This window comes from Ascaphus truei, chromosome 20 (assembly GCF_040206685.1).
Source record: "Ascaphus truei isolate aAscTru1 chromosome 20, aAscTru1.hap1, whole genome shotgun sequence".
Lineage (NCBI taxonomy): Eukaryota > Metazoa > Chordata > Amphibia > Anura > Ascaphidae > Ascaphus > Ascaphus truei.
The window spans coordinates 4,821,517-4,842,401 of NC_134502.1; the positions used below are offsets into that span (position 1 = coordinate 4,821,517).

The window sequence follows — 20,885 nt, forward strand, 5'->3', positions numbered from 1 at the left end:
TTACCTTATGATGGGTGCTTACCGCTACCTTATGATGGGTGCTTAGCGCTACCTTACGATGGGTGTTTAGCGCTACCTTATGATGGGCGCTTAGCGTTACCTTATGATGGCCGCTTAGCGCTACCTTATGATGGGCGCTTAGCGCTACCTTATGATGGGCGCTTAGTGCTACCTTATGATGGGCGCTTAGTGCTACCTTATGATGGGTGCTTAGCGCTACCTTACGATGGGTGCTTAGCGCTACCTTATGATGGGTGCTTAGCGCTACCTTATGATGGGTGCTTAGCGCTACCTTACGATGGGTGCTTAGCGCTACCTTACGATGGGCCCTTAGTGTTACCTTACGATGGGTGCTTAGCGTTACCTTACGATGGGTGCTTAGCGCTACCTTACGATGGGTGCTTAGCGTTACCTTACGATGGGTGCTTAGCGCTACCTTACGATGGGTGCTTAGCGCTACCTTACGATGGGTGCTTAGCGTTACCTTACGATGGGTGCTTAGCGTTACCTTACGATGGGTGCTTAGCGCTACCTTACGATGGGTGCTTAGCGTTACCTTACGATGGGTGCTTAGCGCTACCTTACGATGGGTGCTTAGCGCTACCTTACGATGGGTGCTTAGCGCTACCTTACGATGGGTGCTTAGCGTTTCCTTACGATGGGTGCTTAGCGCTACCTTATGATGGGTGCTTAGCGTTACCTTATGATGGATGCTTAGCGTTACCTTATGATAGGTGCTTAGCGTTACCTTATGATGGGTGCTTAGCGCTACCTTATGATGGGTGCTTAGCGCTACCTTATGGTGGCCGCTTAGCGCTACCTTATGATGGGGGCTTAGCGCTACCTTATGATGGGGGCTTAGCGCTACCTTACGATGGGCGCTTAGCGTTACCTTATGATGGGTGCTTAGCGCTACCTTACGATGGGCGCTTAGCGCTACCTTATGATGGGTGCTTAGCGCTACCTTATGATGGCCGCTTAGCGTTACCTTATGATGGGTGCTTAGCGCTACCTTATGATGGTCGCTTAGCGCTACCTTATGATGGGTGCTTAGCGCTACCTTATGATGGCCGCTTAGCGCTACCTTACGATGGGTGCTTAGCGCTACCTTATGATGGGCAGCGCTACCTTATGATGGGCGCTTAGCGTTACCTTATGATGTTTGCTTAGCGCTACCTTATGATGGGTGCTTAGCGCTATCTTATGATGGCCGCTTAGCGTTACCTTATGATGGGTGCTTAGCGCTACCTTATGATGGGCGCTTAGCACTACCTTATGATGGGCGCTTAGCGCTACCTTATGATGGGCGCTAAGGTCCCGTTGCACGCGTCCGCACGGCTGGCTTGCTTGCCGGCGGCGCGTGCAACTCGCTGTACCGCGATCTGCGGTCTACAGGAAACTTCAGTAGTAGCGGGGGGGCGTGGCCAAACGGGTCGGGGGGGGGTGCGGCCATGACGTGAGGGGGCGCGGCCATGACGTGGGGGGCCGTAGCGGGAGGTGGGCGGGAGTGGGAGGATTGACAGGGAGGGGGGGCGTGGCTTGAGCGGAGGGACCCGCTACTCTTCCCCCCCCTCCCTCCACGGGCTGCCACGGACTGCAGGTAAGTAAAAAAAACACACACACGCAGGCACTCATACATACATACATACATACACACACACACACACACACACACACACACACACACAGACAGGTACGCACGCACTCAGGCACACACATACACACACACACACAGACAGGCACTCACGCACTCATACACACGCACACATACACACACACACACACACACACACACACACACACACACACAGACAGAGACAGGCACGCACGCACTCAGGCACACACATACACACACACACACAGACAGGCACGCACGCACGCACTCAGACACACAGACAGGCACTCAGACACACACACAGACAGGCACTCACGCTGCTTTCACTCCACACTCCTCCCCGCTCCCCGAAGCCTCTCCTCCTCCCGCAGCCTCCCCTCCCCATTGGCTCACAGCCACACACGTCACGCGTCGAAGCTAGGAAACACCATTCTCTTGTGTCTCCTAGCGGCTGACGCGGCACAGCGTGTAGTCAGCTGTGCCGCCAGGGGGGACCGGGACCGGCTCGCGAGGATTCCCCTGCTGGTGGGGAACTCGCTACATTGCCGCCCGCGCCAACGAGCTCAGCGGGTCCCAGGCCTTACGATGGGTGCTTAGCGCTACCTTATGATGGGTGCTTAGCGCTACCTTATGATGGGTGCTTAGCGCTACCTTACGATGGGTGCTTAGCGCTACCTTATGATGGCCGCTTAGCGCTACCTTATGATGGCCGCTTAGCGCTACCTTATGATGGCCGCTTAGCGCTACCTTACGATGGGTGCTTAGCGTTACCTTAAGATGGGTGCTTAGCGCTACCTTATGATGGCCGCTTAGCGCTACCTTACGATGGGTGCTTAGCGCTACCTTATGATGGGCGCTTAGCGTTACCTTATGATGTTTGCTTAGCGCTACCTTATGATGGGTGCTTAGCGCTACCTTATGATGGGTGCTTAGCGCTATCTTATGATGGCCGCTTAGCGTTACCTTATGATGGGTGCTTAGCGCTACCTTATGATGGGCGCTTAGCACTACCTTATGATGGGCGCTTAGCGCTACCTTACGATGGGTGCTTAGCGCTACCTTACGATGGGTGCTTAGCGCTACCTTATGATGGCCGCTTAGCGCTACCTTACGATGGGTGCTTAGCGTTACCTTAAGATGGGTGCTTAGCGCTAACTTACGATGGGTGCTTAGCGTTACCTTACGATGGGTGCTTAGTGCTACCTTATGATGGCCGCTTAGCGCTACCTTACGATGGGTGCTTAGCGTTACCTTATGATGGGTGCTTAGCGCTACCTTATGATGGGTGCTTAGTGCTACCTTACGATGGGTGCTTAGCGTTACCTTATGATGGGTGCTTAGCGCTACCTTACGATGGTTGCTTAGCGCTACCTTACGATGGGTTCTTAGCGCTACCTTACGATGGGTGCTTAGCGCTACCTTATGATGGGTGCTTAGCGCTACCTTATGATGGGTGCTTAGCGCTACCTTATGATGGGTGCTTAGCGTTACCTTATGATGGGTGCTTAGCGCTACCTTACGATGGGTGCTTAGCGCTACCTTACGATGGGTGCTTAGCGCTACCTTATGATGGGCGCTTAGCGCTACCTTTATGATGGGTGCTTAGCGCTACCTTATGATGGGCGCTTAGCGCTACCTTTATGATGGGCGCTTAGCGCTACCTTTATGATGGGTGCTTAGCGCTACCTTATGATGGGTGCTTAGCGTTACCTTACGATGGGTGCTTAGCGTTACCTTATGATGGGTGCTTAGCGCTACCTTACGATGGGTGCTTAGCGCTACCTTACGATGGGTGCTTAGCGCTACCTTACGATGGGTGCTTAGCGCTACCTTATGATGGGTGCTTAGCGCTACCTTATGATGGGTGCTTAGCGTTACCTTATGATGAGTGCTTAGCGCTACCTTATGATGGGTGCTTAGCGCTACCTTATGATGGGTGCTTAGCGCTACCTTACGATGGGCGCTTAGCGCTACCTTACGATGGGTGCTTAGCGCTACCTTATGATGGGTGCTTAGCGCTACCTTACGATGGGTGCTTAGCGTTACCTTACGATGGGTGCTTAGCGCTACCTTATGATGGGTGCTTAGCGTTACCTTATGATGGGTGCTTAGCGTTACCTTATGATGGGTGCTTAGCGTTACCTTACGATGGGTGCTTAGCGCTACCTTATGATGGGTGCTTAGCGCTACCTTATGATGGGTGCTTAGCGCTACCTTATGATGGGTGCTTAGCGTTACCTTAAGATGGGTGCTTAGCGTTACCTTACGATGGGCCCTTAGCGTTACCTTACGATGGGTGCTTAGCATTACCTTACGATGGGTGCTTAGCGCTACCTTACGATGGGTGCTTAGCGCTACCTTACGATGGGTGCTTAGCGCTACCTTACGATGGGTGCTTAGCGCTACCTTACGATGGGTGCTTAGCGCTACCTTATGATGGGTGCTTAGCGCTACCTTACGATGGGTGCTTAGCGCTACCTTATGATGGGTGCTTAGCGCTACCTTACGATGGGTGCTTAGCGTTATCTTAAGATGGGTGCTTAGCGTTACCTTACGATGGGTGCCTAGCGCTACCTTACGATGGGTGCTTAGCGTTTCCTTACGATGGGTGCTTAGCGCTACCTTATGATGGGTGCTTAGCGCTACCTTATGATGGGTGCTTAGCGCTACCTTATGATGGGGGCTTAGCGCTACCTTATGATGGGCGCTTAGCGTTACCTTATGATGGGTGCTTAGCGCTACCTTATGATGGTCGCTTAGCGCTACCTTATGATGGGTGCTTAGCGCTACCTTATGATGGGCGCTTAGCGTTACCTTATGATGGGTGCTTAGCGCTACCTTATGATGGCCGCTTAGCGCTACCTTATGATGGGGGCTTAGCGCTACCTTACGATGGGTGCTTAGCGCTACCTTATGATGGGTGCTTAGCGCTACCTTACGATGGGTGCTTAGCGTTACCTTATGATGGGTGCTTAGCGCTACCTTATGATGGGCGCTTAGCGCTACCTTATGATAAGTGCTTAGCGTTACCTTACGATGGGCCCTTAGCGCTACCTTACGATGGGTGCTTAGCGTTACCTTATGATGGGGGCTTAGCGTTACCTTATGATGGGTGCTTAGCGCTACCTTACGATGGGCCCTTAGCGCTACCTTACGATGGGTGCTTAGCGTTACCTTACGATGGGGGCTTAGCGTTACCTTATGATGGGTGCTTAGCGCTACCTTATGATGGCCGCTTAGCGCTACCTTATGATGGGCGCTTAGCGTTACCTTATGATGGGTGCTTAGCGCTACCTTATGATGGCCGCTTAGCGCTACCTTATGATGGGCGCTTAGCGTTACCTTATGATGGGTGCTTAGCGCTACCTTATGATGGCCGCTTAGCGCTACCTTATGATGGGTGCTTAGCGCTACCTTACGATGGGTGCTTAGCGCTACCTTATGATGGGTGCTTAGCGCTACCTTATGATGGGTGCTTAGCGTTACCTTATGATGAGTGCTTAGTGCTACCTTATGATGGGTGCTTAGCGCTACCTTACGATGGTTGCTTAGCGCTACCTTACGATGGGCGCTTAGCGCTACCTTATGATGGGTGCTTAGCGCTACCTTATGATGGGTGCTTAGCGCTACCTTACGATGGGTGCTTAGCGTTACCTTATGATGGGTGCTTAGCGCTACCTTATGATGGGTGCTTAGCGTTACCTTATGATGGGTGCTTAGCGCTACCTTATGATGGGTGCTTAGCGTTACCTTACGATGGGTGCTTAGCGCTACCTTATGATGGGTGCTTAGCGCTACCTTATGATGGGTGCTTAGCGCTACCTTATGATGGGTGCTTAGCGCTACCTTATGATGGGTGCTTAGCGCTACCTTACGATGGGCGCTTAGCGCTACCTGACGATGGGTGCTTAGCGCTACCTGACGATAGGCGCTATGGTTGCTTTATACTAGAGTCCATGTTTTACTGCAGCTCTATGTGCGAGTTTGGATTTTAACTCCATATCCAGCTTTCCTCTCTATTTCTGGATGATTATGCACTGTTATATCTATCTCATTAGTGGTGTGTGGTGGCTGCCATCTATAGTCACCTTATACTTATCACATACACTATATGTATATATTAACACTTCTAAGGTAGTGCACTGCTCCTGCTATATACCTCTCCCTCCTTGGGTATAGAGGGTTGTTCATGGTATGATAATGCAATCAGTTGCACCTTACTAGACCTACTAACTAACTTTAATTGTGCTCTTTAGGCCCTCTGTATTCATAGGCGCATTACTGAGCTGCGTCGCTGGTCTCTGACGGTTATTTCCATCAGTGCTGAATCTCACCTATAATTCCCTACCACCTGACAAGTATTATACTGTCTGAGTGTTTATTTATTTAGTAGGGGTTATAGGCATTTCGTCTCACATTTTTTAATTACTGTTACACTTGCAATCAGTAATACAGACAGTCCTTGGTTATCCGAAACAGTCCTTGGTTACTCAAAAGGGCGTTGGATAGCGAAACGTCGTAAACCGAAACGCGTTTTCCCATAGGAACACTGTTTAAATGAAAGGTTCCGTTCCTGAAGGCATTTTTAACACTAAAATACACCAATTTTTTTACGCAGGCAATAAGATATGCAGCCCACACAAATTATATAGTGTATATACTATAATATATATATATATATGTAAATACAACTGTATGCTCATCTGCATGTGTTAGGCAGGTCTGCAACCCCGCCTTTCACTATTATCACCCAGCGCGCAGCACTTCCACTGCAGCAAGGGATTCTGGGAAATGACATGCAAATGAGCACACAGTGCCACTTTTTGCTTCAAAAACCATTTTTAACATGGTTCCCTATAGGCTTAAGCTTGCTGCATGGTCACAGCTTTGAGCACAGCCAGGGTTAAGGTGCATACCCAGAAAACCCACCCACAGACAGCCGTTTCGACCTTAATCGGTCTCATCAGTGTGGGGTTGGTTTTCTGGGTATGCACCTTAAGGCCTCGGCCATGTTTACCGCTTGCTGCATATCTTATTGCCTGCGTAAAATATTTGGTGTATTTTAGAGTTTAAAATGCCTTCAGGAACGGAACCTTTCATTTAAACAGTGTTCCTATATATGTGTGTGTATGTATGTATATATATATATATATATATATATATATATATACACACAACATCGTAAGAGCGTTGGATAAGCCATTTTGGTGTTGTAAAAATGAACATAGGTTTGCAGTGCATAGCGTTGGATAAGCCATTCGTTGTAAAACGAAGCATAGTAAAACGAGGACTGCCTGTATATGTTTTAAGTAATACTATTTCAAGTTATATTCTAATTATTAGTGGTGTGCATTTAAGTAAATTTTCTTTGAGCACACGGTCTGGTGAGTTCACTATTTTACCGAGTCTCCTCTCGGAGACCTGAGGAAGAGAGGAGAACTCTCGAAAGCTTGTCTTATGACATTTATTGCTAGTCCAAATAAAAAAGGAATCACCTAATACTGAAGAACTCATTTATTTTGCACTATCGCAACTGGACTAACACGGCTATATATACAGCTAAACCCCGTTATAACGCGCCTCGTTATACCGCGATTCGGTTATAACGCGGTTTTCCCGTGGCTCTCGTTTAAAAAAAAAAAAAAAAATTTAAAAAATAATTTTTTTTCCATTTTTTTTTTGCACACTGCACACACTGCACACACTGCACACACTGCACACACTGCACACACTGCACACACTCACTGCACACACACTGCTCATTGCTCACACTGCCACACTGCACACACACTGCACACTGCACACACACTGCTCATTGCTCACACTGACACACTGCACACACACTGCACACTGCACACACACTGCACACTGCACACACACTGCTCATTGCTCACACTGCACACACTGACACACTGCACACACACTGCACACACACTGCACACTGCACACACTGACACTGCACACACACTGCACACACACTGCTCATTGCTCACACTGCACACACTGACACACTGCACACACACTGCACACTGCACACACACTGCTCATTGCTCACACTGCACACACTGACACACTGCACACACACTGCACACTGCACACACACTGCTCATTGCTCACACTGCACACACTGACACACTGCACACACACTGCACACTGCACACACACTGCTCATTGGACACACTGCACACACACTGCTCATTGCTCACACTGCACACACACTGCACACTGCACACACACTGCTCATTGCTCACACTGCACACACTGACACTGCACACACACTGCTCATTGCTCACACTGCACACACACTGCACACTGCACACACACTGCTCATTGCTCACACTGCACACACTGCACACACACTGCACACTGCACACTGCACACTGCACACACACTGCTCATTGGACACACTGCACACACACTGCACACTGCACACACACTGCTCATTGCTCACACTGCACACACTGACACACTGCACACACACTGCACACTGCACACACACTGCTCATTGCTCACACTGCACACACTGACACACTGCACACACACTGCTCATTGGACACACTGCACACACACTGCACACACACTGCACACACACTGCACACACACTGCACACTGCACACACACTGCACACTGCACACACACTGCTCATTGCTCACACTGCACACACTGACACTGCACACACACTGCACACACACTGCACACACACTGCACACACACTGCACACACACTGCTCATTGGACACACTGCACACACACTGCACACTAACCACACACACTGCTCATTGCTAACACTGCACACACTGACACATTGCACACACACTGCTCATTGCTCACACTGCACACACTGACACACTGCACACACACTGTACACTGCACACACACTCCTCATTGCACACACTGACACACTGCACACACACTGCACACTGCACACACACTGCACACACACTGCTCATTGCTCACACTGCACACACTGACACACTGCACACACACTGTACACTGCACACACACTCCTCATTGCTCACACTGCACACACTGACACACTGCACACACACTCACACACACTTACAGACACTCACAGACACTCACACATACTTACGCACACTTACGCACACTCACGCACACTCACGCACACTCACACACACTTAGACACACTTAGACACTCACAGACACTCACACACACTTACACACACTTACACACACACTCAGACACTTACACACACTCACAGACACTTACACACACTCACACCCACATACACACACCCATATACACACACACACTTTCTCTCCCATATATACATACACACACACACTCTCTCACTCTACACAGACGGGGGGTGGGGTCGGAGCAGAGGAAAGGCCGCGACCAGCACCACCACCCACTCCCCCCCCTCCTCCCGCGCAGGCAGCGGGAGCGCCAGGGACAGCGGTGGGGAGAAGAAACCCCCCGCTACCACCTCCATGCAGGCAGCGGGATCTGAGGTAAGCGGCGACCTGAGGGACATCCCCGCTCCCATCTCCTGCCCCGCGGCCTGTCCCGCGGTGACAGGGGGAAGCGGGGACAGGAGGGACATCCCCGCTCCCATCTCCTGCCCCGCGGCCTGTCCCGCGGTGACAGGGGGAAGCAGGGACAGGAGGGACATCCCCGCTCCCATCTCCTGTACCGCGGTGACAGGGGGAAGCGGGGAGCGGAGGGACATGCCCGCTCCCATCTCCTGTCCCGCGGGATGAATATGCGCTAAAGCGCGGCGGCCATTTTTTTTTCTCGCAACCCCGTTAGTAACGCGGTGGTCTCGGGGTGGACCCCGAGACCCGCGTTATAACGGGGTTTAGCTGTATATCTATATATATATCATACAAAGTGCCTCTATGTCCCTTATTATACCTCACCATACCAGTACTCCTCAGCTGGAACAGATTTATCAGTCAGAACAGAAACGGCATCAGACAAAGGCAGTAAAACCCAGCAGAGAAATACGCGCAAGGACCCCATGTACTTGTACATGGGGGAGGTCAGTAGCCTGACCGCCTATCTTATACATGTTCCAGATTACATGCCGTGCTGTTGGGCTAAATAGAGATATTGAAAATTCCTCCATTGATATATAGCCTGGAACATGTAGGTAATAACTAGTATCAATATATCAGGCGCTGCAGCAGCCAGCGGGGACCTGGCCTAAGGAGGGAGGCTCCGTAGCACGGCCTCTGGGAATCGGTAAGGAGGGAGGGTCCGTAGCACGGCCTCTGGGAATCGGTAAGGTGGGAGGGGCCGTAGCACGGCCTCTGAGGATCGGTAAGGAGGGAGGGGCCGTAGCACGGCCTCTGAGGATCGGTAAGGAGGGAGGGTCTGTAGCACGGCCTCTGAGAATCGGTAAGGAGGGAGGGTCCGTAGCACGGCCTCTGGGAATCGGTAAGGAGGGAGGGTCCGTAGCACGGCCTCTGGGAATCGGTAAGGAGGGAGGGGCCGTAGCACGGCCTCTGAGGATCGGTAAGGAGGGAGGGTCTGTAGCACGGCCTCTGAGAATCGGTAAGGAGGGAGGGTCCGTAGCACGGCCTCTGGGAATCGGTAAGGAGGGAGGGTCCGTAGCACGGCCTCTGGGAATCGGTAAGGAGGGAGAGGCCGTAGCACGGCCTCTGAGGATCGGTAAGGAGGGAGGGGCCGTAGCACGGCCTCTGAGGATCGGTAAGGAGGGAGGGTCTGTAGCACGGCCTCTGAGAATCGGTAAGGAGGGAGGGTCCGTAGCACGGCCTCTGGGAATCGGTAAGGGGGGAGGGTCCGTAGCACGGCCTCTGAGGATCGGTAAGGAGGGAGGGGCCGTAGCACGGCCTCTGGGAATCGGTAAGGAGGGAGGGTCCGTAGCACGGCCTCTGAGGATCGGTAAGGAGGGAGGGTCCGTAGCACGGCCTCTGAGGATCGGTAAGGAGGGAGGGTCGGTAGCACGGCCTCTGAGGATCGGTAAGGGGGGAGGGTCCGTAGCACGGCCTCTGGGAATCGGTAAGGAGGGAGGGTCCGTAGCACGGCCTCTGAGGATCGGTAAGGAGGGAGGGTCCGTAGCACGGCCTCTGAGAATCGGTAAGGAGGGAGGGACCGTAGCACGGCCTCTGAGGATCGGTAAGGAGGGAGGGTCCGTAGCACGGCCTCTGAGAATCGGTAAGGAGGGAGGGTCCGTAGCACGGCCTCTGAGAATCGGTAAGGGGGAGGGTCCGTAGCACGGGCTCTGGGAATCGGTAAGGAGGGAGGGTCCGTAGCACGGCCTCTGGGAATCGGTAAGGAGGGAGGGTCCGTAGCACGGCCTCTGAGGATCGGTAAGGAGGGAGGGTCCGTAGCACGGCCTCTGGGAATCGGTAAGGGGGGAGGGTCCGTAGCACGGCCTCTGGGAATCGGTAAGGAGGGAGGGTCCGTAGCACGGCCTCTGGGAATCGGTAAGGAGGGAGGGTCCGTAGCACGGCCTCTGATGATTGGTAAGGAGGGAGGGTCCGTAGCACGGCCTCTGGGAATCGGTAAGGAGGGAGGGTCCGTAGCACGGCCTCTGAGGATCGGTAAGGAGGGAGGGTCCGTAGCACAGCCTCTGGGAATCGGTAAGGGGGGAGGGTCCGTAGCACGGCCTCTGAGGATCGGTAAGGAGGGAGGGTCCGTAGCACGGCCTCTGGGAATCGGTAAGGGGGGAGGGTCCGTAGCACGGCCTCTGGGAATCGGTAAGGAGGGAGGGTCCGTAGCACGGCCTCTGAGGATCGGTAAGGAGGGAGGGTCCGTAGCACAGCCTCTGGGAATCGGTAAGGGGGGAGGGTCCGTAGCACGGCCTCTGAGGATCGGTAAGGGGGGAAGGTCCGTAGCACGGCCTCTGGGAATCGGTAAGGAGGGAGGGTCCGTAGCACGGCCTCTGAGGATCGGTAAGGAGGGAGGGTCCGTAGCACGGCCTCTGGGAATCGGTAAGGAGGGAGGGTCCGTAGCACGGCCTCTGAGAATCAGTAAGGAGGGAGGGTCCGTAGCACGGCCTCTGGGAATCGGTAAGGAGGGAGGGTCCGTAGCACGGCCTCTGAGAATCGGTAAGGAGGGAGGGACCGTAGCACGGCCTCTGAGGATCGGTAAGGAGGGAGGGTCCGTAGCACGGCCTCTGAGGATCGGTAAGGGGGGAGGGTCCGTAGCACGGGCTCTGGGAATCGGTAAGGAGGGAGGGTCCGTAGCACGGGCTCTGGGAATCGGTAAGGAGGGAGGGTCCGTAGCACGGCCTCTGGGAATCGGTAAGGAGGGAGGGTCCGTAGCATGGCCTCTGAGGATCGGTAAGGAGGGAGGGTCCGTAGCACGGCCTCTGGGAATCGGTAAGGGGGGAGGGTCCGTAGCACGGCCTCTGGGAATCGGTAAGGAGGGAGGGTCCGTAGCACGGCCTCTGGGAATCGGTAAGGAGGGAGGGTCCGTAGCACGGCCTCTGATGATTGGTAAGGAGGGAGGGTCCGTAGCACGGCCTCTGAGGATCGGTAAGGGGGGAGGGTCCGTAGCACGGCCTCTGGGAATCGGTAAGGAGGGAGGGTCCGGTCCGTAGCACGGCCTCTGGGAATCGGTAAGGAGGGAGGGTCCGTAGCACGGCCTCTGAGGATCGGTAAGGAGGGAGGGTCCGTAGCACGGCCTCTGGGAATCGGTAAGGGGGGAGGGTCCGTAGCACGGCCTCTGGGAATCGGTAAGGAGGGAGGGTCCGTAGCACGGCCTCTGGGAATCGGTAAGGAGGGAGGGTCCGTAGCACGGCCTCTGATGATTGGTAAGGAGGGAGGGTCCGTAGCACGGCCTCTGAGGATCGGTAAGGAGGGAGGGTCCGTAGCACGGCCTCTGGGAATCGGTAAGGGGGGAGGGTCCGTAGCACGGCCTCTGGGAATCGGTAAGGAGGGAGGGTCCGTAGCACGGCCTCTGGGAATCGGTAAGGAGGGAGGGTCCGTAGCACGGCCTCTGATGATTGGTAAGGAGGGAGGGTCTGTAGCACGGCCTCTGAGAATCGGTAAGGAGGGAGGGTCCGTAGCACGGCCTCTGAGGATTGGTAAGGAGGGAGGGTCCGTAGCACGGCCTCTGGGAATCGGTAAGGAGGGAGGGTCCGTAGCACGGCCTCTGGGAATCAGTAAGGAGGGAGGGTCCGTAGCACGGCCTCTGGGAATCGGTAAGGAGGGAGGGTCCGTAGCACGGCCTCTGGGAATCGGTAAGGGGGAGGGTCCGTAGCGTGGCCTCTGGGAATCGGTAAGGAGGGAGGGTCCGTAGCACGGCCTCTGGGAATCGGTAAGGAGGGAGGGTCCGTAGCACGGCCTCTGGGAATCGGTAAGGGGGAGGGTCCGTAGCGTGGCCTCTGGGAATCGGTAAGGAGGGAGGGTCCGTAGCACGGCCTCTGGGAATCGGTAAGGAGGGAGGGTCCGTAGCACGGCCTCTGGGAATCGGTAAGGAGGGAGGGTCCGTAGCACGGCCTCTGGGAATCGGTAAGGAGGGAGGGTCCGTAGCACGGCCTCTGGGAATCGGTAAGGAGGGAGGGTCCGTAGCACGGCCTCTGGGAATCGGTAAGGAGGGAGGGTCCGTAGCACGGCCTCTGAGAATCGGTAAGGAGGGAGGGACCGTAGCACGGCCTCTGAGGATCGGTAAGGAGGGAGGGTCCGTAGCACGGCCTCTGAGGATCGGTAAGGAGGGAGGGTCCGTAGCACGGCCTCTGAGGATCGGTAAGGAGGGAGGGTCCGTAGCACGGCCTCTGGGAATCGGTAAGGAGGGAGGGTCCGTAGCACGGCCTCTGAGAATCAGTAAGGAGGGAGGGTCCGTAGCACGGCCTCTGGGAATCGGTAAGGAGGGAGGGTCCGTAGCACGGCCTCTGAGAATCGGTAAGGAGGGAGGGACCGTAGCACGGCCTCTGAGGATCGGTAAGGAGGGAGGGTCCGTAGCACGGCCTCTGAGAATCGGTAAGGGGGGAGGGTCCGTAGCACGGGCTCTGGGAATCGGTAAGGAGGGAGGGTCCGTAGCACGGGCTCTGGGAATCGGTAAGGAGGGAGGGTCCGTAGCACGGCCTCTGGGAATCGGTAAGGAGGGAGGGTCCGTAGCATGGCCTCTGAGGATCGGTAAGGAGGGAGGGTCCGTAGCACGGCCTCTGGGAATCGGTAAGGGGGGAGGGTCCGTAGCACGGCCTCTGGGAATCGGTAAGGAGGGAGGGTCCGTAGCACGGCCTCTGGGAATCGGTAAGGAGGGAGGGTCCGTAGCACGGCCTCTGAGAATCGGTAAGGAGGGAGGGACCGTAGCACGGCCTCTGAGGATCGGTAAGGAGGGAGGGTCCGTAGCACGGCCTCTGAGAATCGGTAAGGGGGGAGGGTCCGTAGCACGGGCTCTGGGAATCGGTAAGGAGGGAGGGTCCGTAGCACGGGCTCTGGGAATCGGTAAGGAGGGAGGGTCCGTAGCACGGCCTCTGGGAATCGGTAAGGAGGGAGGGTCCGTAGCATGGCCTCTGAGGATCGGTAAGGAGGGAGGGTCCGTAGCACGGCCTCTGGGAATCGGTAAGGGGGGAGGGTCCGTAGCACGGCCTCTGGGAATCGGTAAGGAGGGAGGGTCCGTAGCACGGCCTCTGGGAATCGGTAAGGAGGGAGGGTCCGTAGCATGGCCTCTGAGGATCGGTAAGGAGGGAGGGTCCGTAGCATGGCCTCTGATGATTGGTAAGGAGGGAGCGTCCGTAGCACGGCCTCTGAGGATCGGTAAGGGGGGAGGGTCCGTAGCACGGCCTCTGGGAATCGGTAAGGAGGGAGGGTCCGGTCCGTAGCACGGCCTCTGGGAATCGGTAAGGAGGGAGGGTCCGTAGCACGGCCTCTGAGGATCGGTAAGGAGGGAGGGTCCGTAGCACGGCCTCTGGGAATCGGTAAGGGGGGAGGGTCCGTAGCACGGCCTCTGGGAATCGGTAAGGAGGGAGGGTCCGTAGCACGGCCTCTGAGGATCGGTAAGGAGGGAGGGTCCGTAGCACAGCCTCTGGGAATCGGTAAGGGGGGAGGGTCCGTAGCACGGCCTCTGAGGATCGGTAAGGGGGGAAGGTCCGTAGCACGGCCTCTGGGAATCGGTAAGGAGGGAGGGTCCGTAGCATGGCCTCTGAGGATCGGTAAGGAGGGAGGGTCCGTAGCACGGCCTCTGGGAATCGGTAAGGAGGGAGGGTCCGTAGCACGGCCTCTGGGAATCGGTAAGGAGGGAGGGTCCGTAGCACGGCCTCTGAGAATCGGTAAGGAGGGAGGGACCGTAGCACGGCCTCTGAGGATCGGTAAGGAGGGAGGGTCCGTAGCACGGCCTCTGAGAATCGGTAAGGGGGGAGGGTCCGTAGCACGGGCTCTGGGAATCGGTAAGGAGGGAGGGTCCGTAGCACGGGCTCTGGGAATCGGTAAGGAGGGAGGGTCCGTAGCACGGCCTCTGGGAATCGGTAAGGAGGGAGGGTCCGTAGCACGGCCTCTGAGGATCGGTAAGGAGGGAGGGTCCGTAGCACGGCCTCTGGGAATCGGTAAGGGGGGAGGGTCCGTAGCACGGCCTCTGGGAATCGGTAAGGAGGGAGGGTCCGTAGCACGGCCTCTGGGAATCGGTAAGGAGGGAGGGTCCGTAGCACGGCCTCTGATGATTGGTAAGGAGGGAGGGTCCGTAGCACGGCCTCTGAGGATCGGTAAGGGGGGAGGGTCCGTAGCACGGCCTCTGGGAATCGGTAAGGAGGGAGGGTCCGGTCCGTAGCACGGCCTCTGGGAATCGGTAAGGAGGGAGGGTCCGTAGCACGGCCTCTGAGGATCGGTAAGGAGGGAGGGTCCGTAGCACGGCCTCTGGGAATCGGTAAGGGGGGAGGGTCCGTAGCACGGCCTCTGGGAATCGGTAAGGAGGGAGGGTCCGTAGCACGGCCTCTGGGAATCGGTAAGGAGGGAGGGTCCGTAGCACGGCCTCTGATGATTGGTAAGGAGGGAGGGTCCGTAGCACGGCCTCTGAGGATCGGTAAGGAGGGAGGGTCCGTAGCACGGCCTCTGGGAATCGGTAAGGGGGGAGGGTCCGTGGCACGGCCTCTGGGAATCGGTAAGGAGGGAGGGTCCGTAGCACGGCCTCTGGGAATCGGTAAGGAGGGAGGGTCCGTAGCACGGCCTCTGATGATTGGTAAGGAGGGAGGGTCCGTAGCACGGCCTCTGAGGATTGGTAAGGAGGGAGGGTCCGTAGCACGGCCTCTGGGAATCGGTAAGGAGGGAGGGTCCGTAGCACGGCCTCTGGGAATCGGTAAGGAGGGAGGGTCCGTAGCACGGCCTCTGGGAATCGGTAAGGAGGGAGGGTCCGTAGCACGGCCTCTGGGAATCGGTAAGGGGGAGGGTCCGTAGCGTGGCCTCTGGGAATCGGTAAGGAGGGAGGGTCCGTAGCACGGCCTCTGGGAATCGGTAAGGAGGGAGGGTCCGTAGCACGGCCTCTGGGAATCGGTAAGGGGGAGGGTCCGTAGCGTGGCCTCTGGGAATCGGTAAGGAGGGAGGGTCCGTAGCACGGCCTCTGGGAATCGGTAAGGAGGGAGGGTCCGTAGCACGGCCTCTGGGAATCGGTAAGGAGGGAGGGTCCGTAGCACGGCCTCTGGGAATCGGTAAGGAGGGAGGGTCCGTAGCACGGCCTCTGGGAATCGGTAAGGAGGGAGGGTCCGTAGCACGGCCTCTGAGGATCGGTAAGGGGGGAGGGTCCGTAGCACGGCCTCTGGGAATCGGTAAGGAGGGAGGGTCCGTAGCACGGCCTCTGGGAATCGGTAAGGAGGGAGGGTCCGTAGCACGGCCTCTGAGGATCGGTAAGGAGGGAGGGTCCGTAGCACGGCCTCTGGGAATCGGTAAGGAGGGAGGGTCTGTAGCACGGCCTATGGGAATCGGTAAGGAGGGAGGGTCTGTAACGGCCTCCGGGAGCATGGATAGGACGGGCCACAGTTTCTGGGTGCTGGGGAGGAGTGACTGTGGCCTGTGGGAGACAGGACTGGCGCGGCCCAGGCCGGGTGTGGAAGAAAGCCTGAGCGTCAGTCTAACATTCATCAATGATAAACAGTAAGAAAAAATAATTAATAACACGTCATCAGAGACAATGTGGTAAAGGACAACATAGTATATCAATTGAAATGAGCAGCAGTACATTCATTTTAATTATAATTACCTCTCCTTCTCTCTACCTCTCCGCTGTGCATGCACACGTTTATCACAAATATTATTGTGACAATATATTTTTCATATATTGTTTTTTTTAAAATATAATCACATTTAAAAATAAATAAATCACTGTTTATGTCTGTAGAAGCTGTTGCCGCTCCATGCAGATAATACCACTGCAGGAAAGGGTAAGTCCAGAATGTACAGTCGTCTGTCCCTCCCACTGCAAGGTGACACAGACAGGACACACAGCCCCTCGCATCTGTCCCTCCCACTGCAGGGGGACACAGACAGGACACACAGCCCCTCGCATCTGTCCCTCCCACTGCAGGGGGACACAGACAGGACACACAGCCCCTCGCACCTGTCCCTCCCACTGCAGGGGGACACAGACAGGACACACAGCCCCTCACATCTGTCCCTCCCACTGCAGGGTGACACAGACAGGACACACAGCCCCTCACATCTGTCCCTCCCACTGCAGGGTGACACAGACAGGACACACAGCCCCTCACATCTGTCCCTCCCACTGCAGGGTGACACAGACAGGACACACAGCCCCTCACATCTGTCCCTCCCACTGCAGGGTGACACAGACAGGACACACAGCCCCTCACATCTCTCCCTCCCACTGCAGGGGGACACAGACAGGACACACAACCCCTCACATCTGTCCCTCCCAGTGAAGGGTGACACAGACAGGACACACAGCCCCTCACATCTGTCCCTCCCACCGCAGGGTGACACAGACAGGACACACGGCCCCTCACATCTGTTCCTCCCACTGCAGGGTGACACAGACAGGACACACAGCCCCTCACATCTCTCCCTCCCACTGCAGGGGGACACAGACAGGACACACAACCCCTCACATCTGTCCCTCCCACTGAAGGGTGACACAGACAGGACACACAGCCCCTCACATCTGTCCCTCCCACCGCAGGGTGACACAGACAGGACACACAGCCCCTCACATCTGTCCCTCCCACTGCAGGGAGACACAGACAGGACACACAGCCCCTCACATCTGTCCCTCCCACCTCAGGGTGACACAGACAGAAAGGACACACAGCCCCTCACATCTGTCCCTCCCACTGCAGGGTGACACAGACAGGACACACAGCCCCTCACATCTGTCCCTCCCACTGCAGGGTGACACAGACAGGACACACAGCCCCTCACATCTGACCCTCCCACTGCAGGGGGACACAGACAGGACACATGGCCCCTCACATCTGTCCCTCCCACTGCAGGGAGACACAGGACACACAGCCCCTCACATCTGTCCCTCCCACTGCAGGGAGACACAGACAGGACACACAGCCCCTCACATCTGTCCCTCCCACCTCAGGGTGACACAGACAGAAAGGACACACAGCCCCTCACATCTGTCTCTCCCACTGCAGGGACACAGACAGGACCCACAGCCCCTCACATCTGTCCCTCCCACTGCAGGGTGACACAGACAGGACACACAGCCCCTCACATCTGACCCTCCCACTGCAGGGGGACACAGACAGGACACATGGCCCCTCACATCTGTCCCTCCCACTGCAGGGAGACACAGGACACACAGCCCCTCACATCTGTCCCTCCCACTGCAGGGAGACACAGACAGGACACACAGCCCCTCACATCTGTCCCTCCCACCTCAGGGTGACACAGACAGAAAGGACACACAGCCCCTCACATCTGTCTCTCCCACTGCAGGGACACAGACAGGACCCACAGCCCCTCACATCTGTCCCTCCCACTGCAGGGTGACACAGACAGGACACACAGCCCCTCACATCTGTCCCTCCCACTGATTTGGATCAGAACAATCGTCTGCAGAGTATCTGTCCCCGTCCAGATTATTTTCCTACGTAGGTAATGCGTGCACTGAGAAAAGATCACGCTGACACACGTTCAGTATGATAATGTCTGACTTTATTCCTACAGAGCCTGCGTTCATATACAGGGGCTGTAGGGGAGGGGGTTTGTATGCAAAAGAGCTAGACAGCTCAATGATTCTTTGTTAGGTCTCAGTCCTTGTATGGTCTTGTTGTTGTGATTTATGGTCTTGTTTTTGTAGTTTTTTGAACACATCATTGGAGTGGAATTCCTCGGTGCCATCTTCCATACTTGATGGGAGGGGTAGCTGTGGTAGCCATTTTGAGTAAGGAATCATAGCAAAGTATTACAGATGAAGAAATAGGCATTTTATCCAATCCATCACAGTCCCCCCTTGAAATATCTATTTCTGAGTCTGTCCCTAGATGTATACTAACTCATCTGTCCAGATGTGCCTGGGAACTCTTTTGTGCTGTACGTTAGACGAGTCATGGCTTGTCCATGACCCCCCTTGCCACAGACTTTGCACATAAGGAAGTCAGATGCTGTCCCTATGGATTTATACTATTGTACTTAACTGGGAGGGACTGTAACGGAGTAAATGGACCATCTTCCAAGAGTGGAGTATTATTATCTGACTGCAGAAAAAAGGTAGGAGTGCTATTGTCAACAGCTTTGGTCATGAACTTTTTAAAACATGGGAGAACACAGCAGACAATAATCACAAACAAAACAAAAATAATAACTATTGCGATGCCTATTTGGGCAAGAATCTTTTGCTATCCCGTCTTTCCTTGCTAGACCATTTTGTGGTCGGTATCCCCAATCTGTTCCCGTGTTCCATCCTACTGCTCCCCAGTAATCACATTCCTTTCCCCAGTAGGAATCCGTTACGCATATATAAGTAGACCTGAAACCGACATTGCTGTATCGATTATATTGCCAATGTGTTGAGGGGCAGCGGACTATATTACAATAATCAAAGGAGAAGGTAGCTACATGAGTATTGGATGAATTATACCAAAACGTGACTACCCCTTCATGTTGGGTGATAGCAATCTCTTGTGCCCCCCCTAGACTCAACAAGCAAAGGATATATAGCATCATTTTCCTTCTGAGGTGTCCTCGTTGGGAGCTGGAACCTTCTTGCAATGAGAGGCGTGTATCCAGGTGTTCTTGCCAGCTAGTTTGACTGATGTCGCTGTGGTCAACAGAACTTGGAAAGGACCATCATATCTGGGCTCTAGGGAATGTTTCCTTACAAATTTCTTCACAAGCACCCAGTCTCCGGGCACGAGTTTATGAGTCCCGGTATCTAGATCTGGATCTGGAATAGAAGAAAACACTCGACCATGCATATTGGTTAGTCCTTGCGCTAGGGCAGTTACATATTTCGTCAAAACATCAGACTGCATCTGTAACTGCTGTGGGTAGTAACAACCAAGTTTGGGGGCAGTACCAAACAGTATCTCAAATGGGGATAGAGCATATTCCCCTCGTGGGGTATATCGAATACTGAACAAAGCAATGGGTAGACTATCTGGCCAGGGCATATTTGTTTCCTGGGCCAGTTTCAACATTCTAGTTTTCAGTGTGCCATTCATTCTTTCTACCTTTCCGCTACTCTGGGGATGGTATGGGGTGTGGAAAGCAAGGGTGGTCCCTAGCGCGGACCAAATTTCTTTAGCTAACGTAGCAGTGAAAGCGGGGCCTTGCAAGGTGTTTCTGCTGTGGTTTTTCCACACATCCTGGGTTACACTTTGCACAAATTGTACATAATTTGCAGAAATTAATAGTCATTGGGGTAATTCCAGGCGCCACATAGTATTTGTCGATCAGTGCATTCATAAGAGTCTTCGAGAGATGTGCTGCTCCATGTGCCCATTGTACCACAGCAGGATACAGTGCCCGTGGCAGACAAAGTTTCTTTTTGTACTCATAAATTCCTTCTTGGGGCGATGCACCTCTTTTCTTCCAGCTTTCCTTTTCTTCCTTTGTTGCAGATTCTTGCAACTTCTTCAGATATTCTCGATTCACTGGGAGGTTCTGCATTATCGGAACCATCCTTGTCGTGTCCACTCGATCTTCCACTTCTCGTATCCCGCTGGCAGCTTGTTTTGCCGCAGCATCCGCCAGCTGGTTTCCTCTGGCTTCTTCTGTGTTCAGTTTCCCATGGGCTTTTACCTTTAGGATGGCCACATGGCTTGGAAGGAGTAGGGCGTCCATCAGAGCTTGTATGGCTGAGCTGTGTTTCACTGGTGTTCCTGCTGCTGTCAGAAATCCCCTGGTTTGCCAAATGACGCCAAAATCGTGTGCTACAC

General features: G+C 54.8%; 1 protein-coding gene across 4 annotated transcripts in view; it reads left to right on the forward strand.

Moving 5' to 3' along the window:
- LOC142471216 (uncharacterized) overlaps positions 1-20,885 on the forward strand; it is a 40,439-nt gene that overhangs the window by 5,007 nt on the left and 14,547 nt on the right. For 3 of the 4 annotated variants that reach the window (XM_075578013.1, XM_075578015.1, XM_075578016.1), the window contains exon 2: positions 16,877-16,919. The gene's annotated coding sequence lies outside the window, so the exon portion shown is untranslated. Of the gene's footprint in view, positions 1-7,728; positions 9,091-16,876; positions 16,920-20,885 lie in introns of those variants that run through there. The other variant, XM_075578014.1, reaches the window with a different exon arrangement.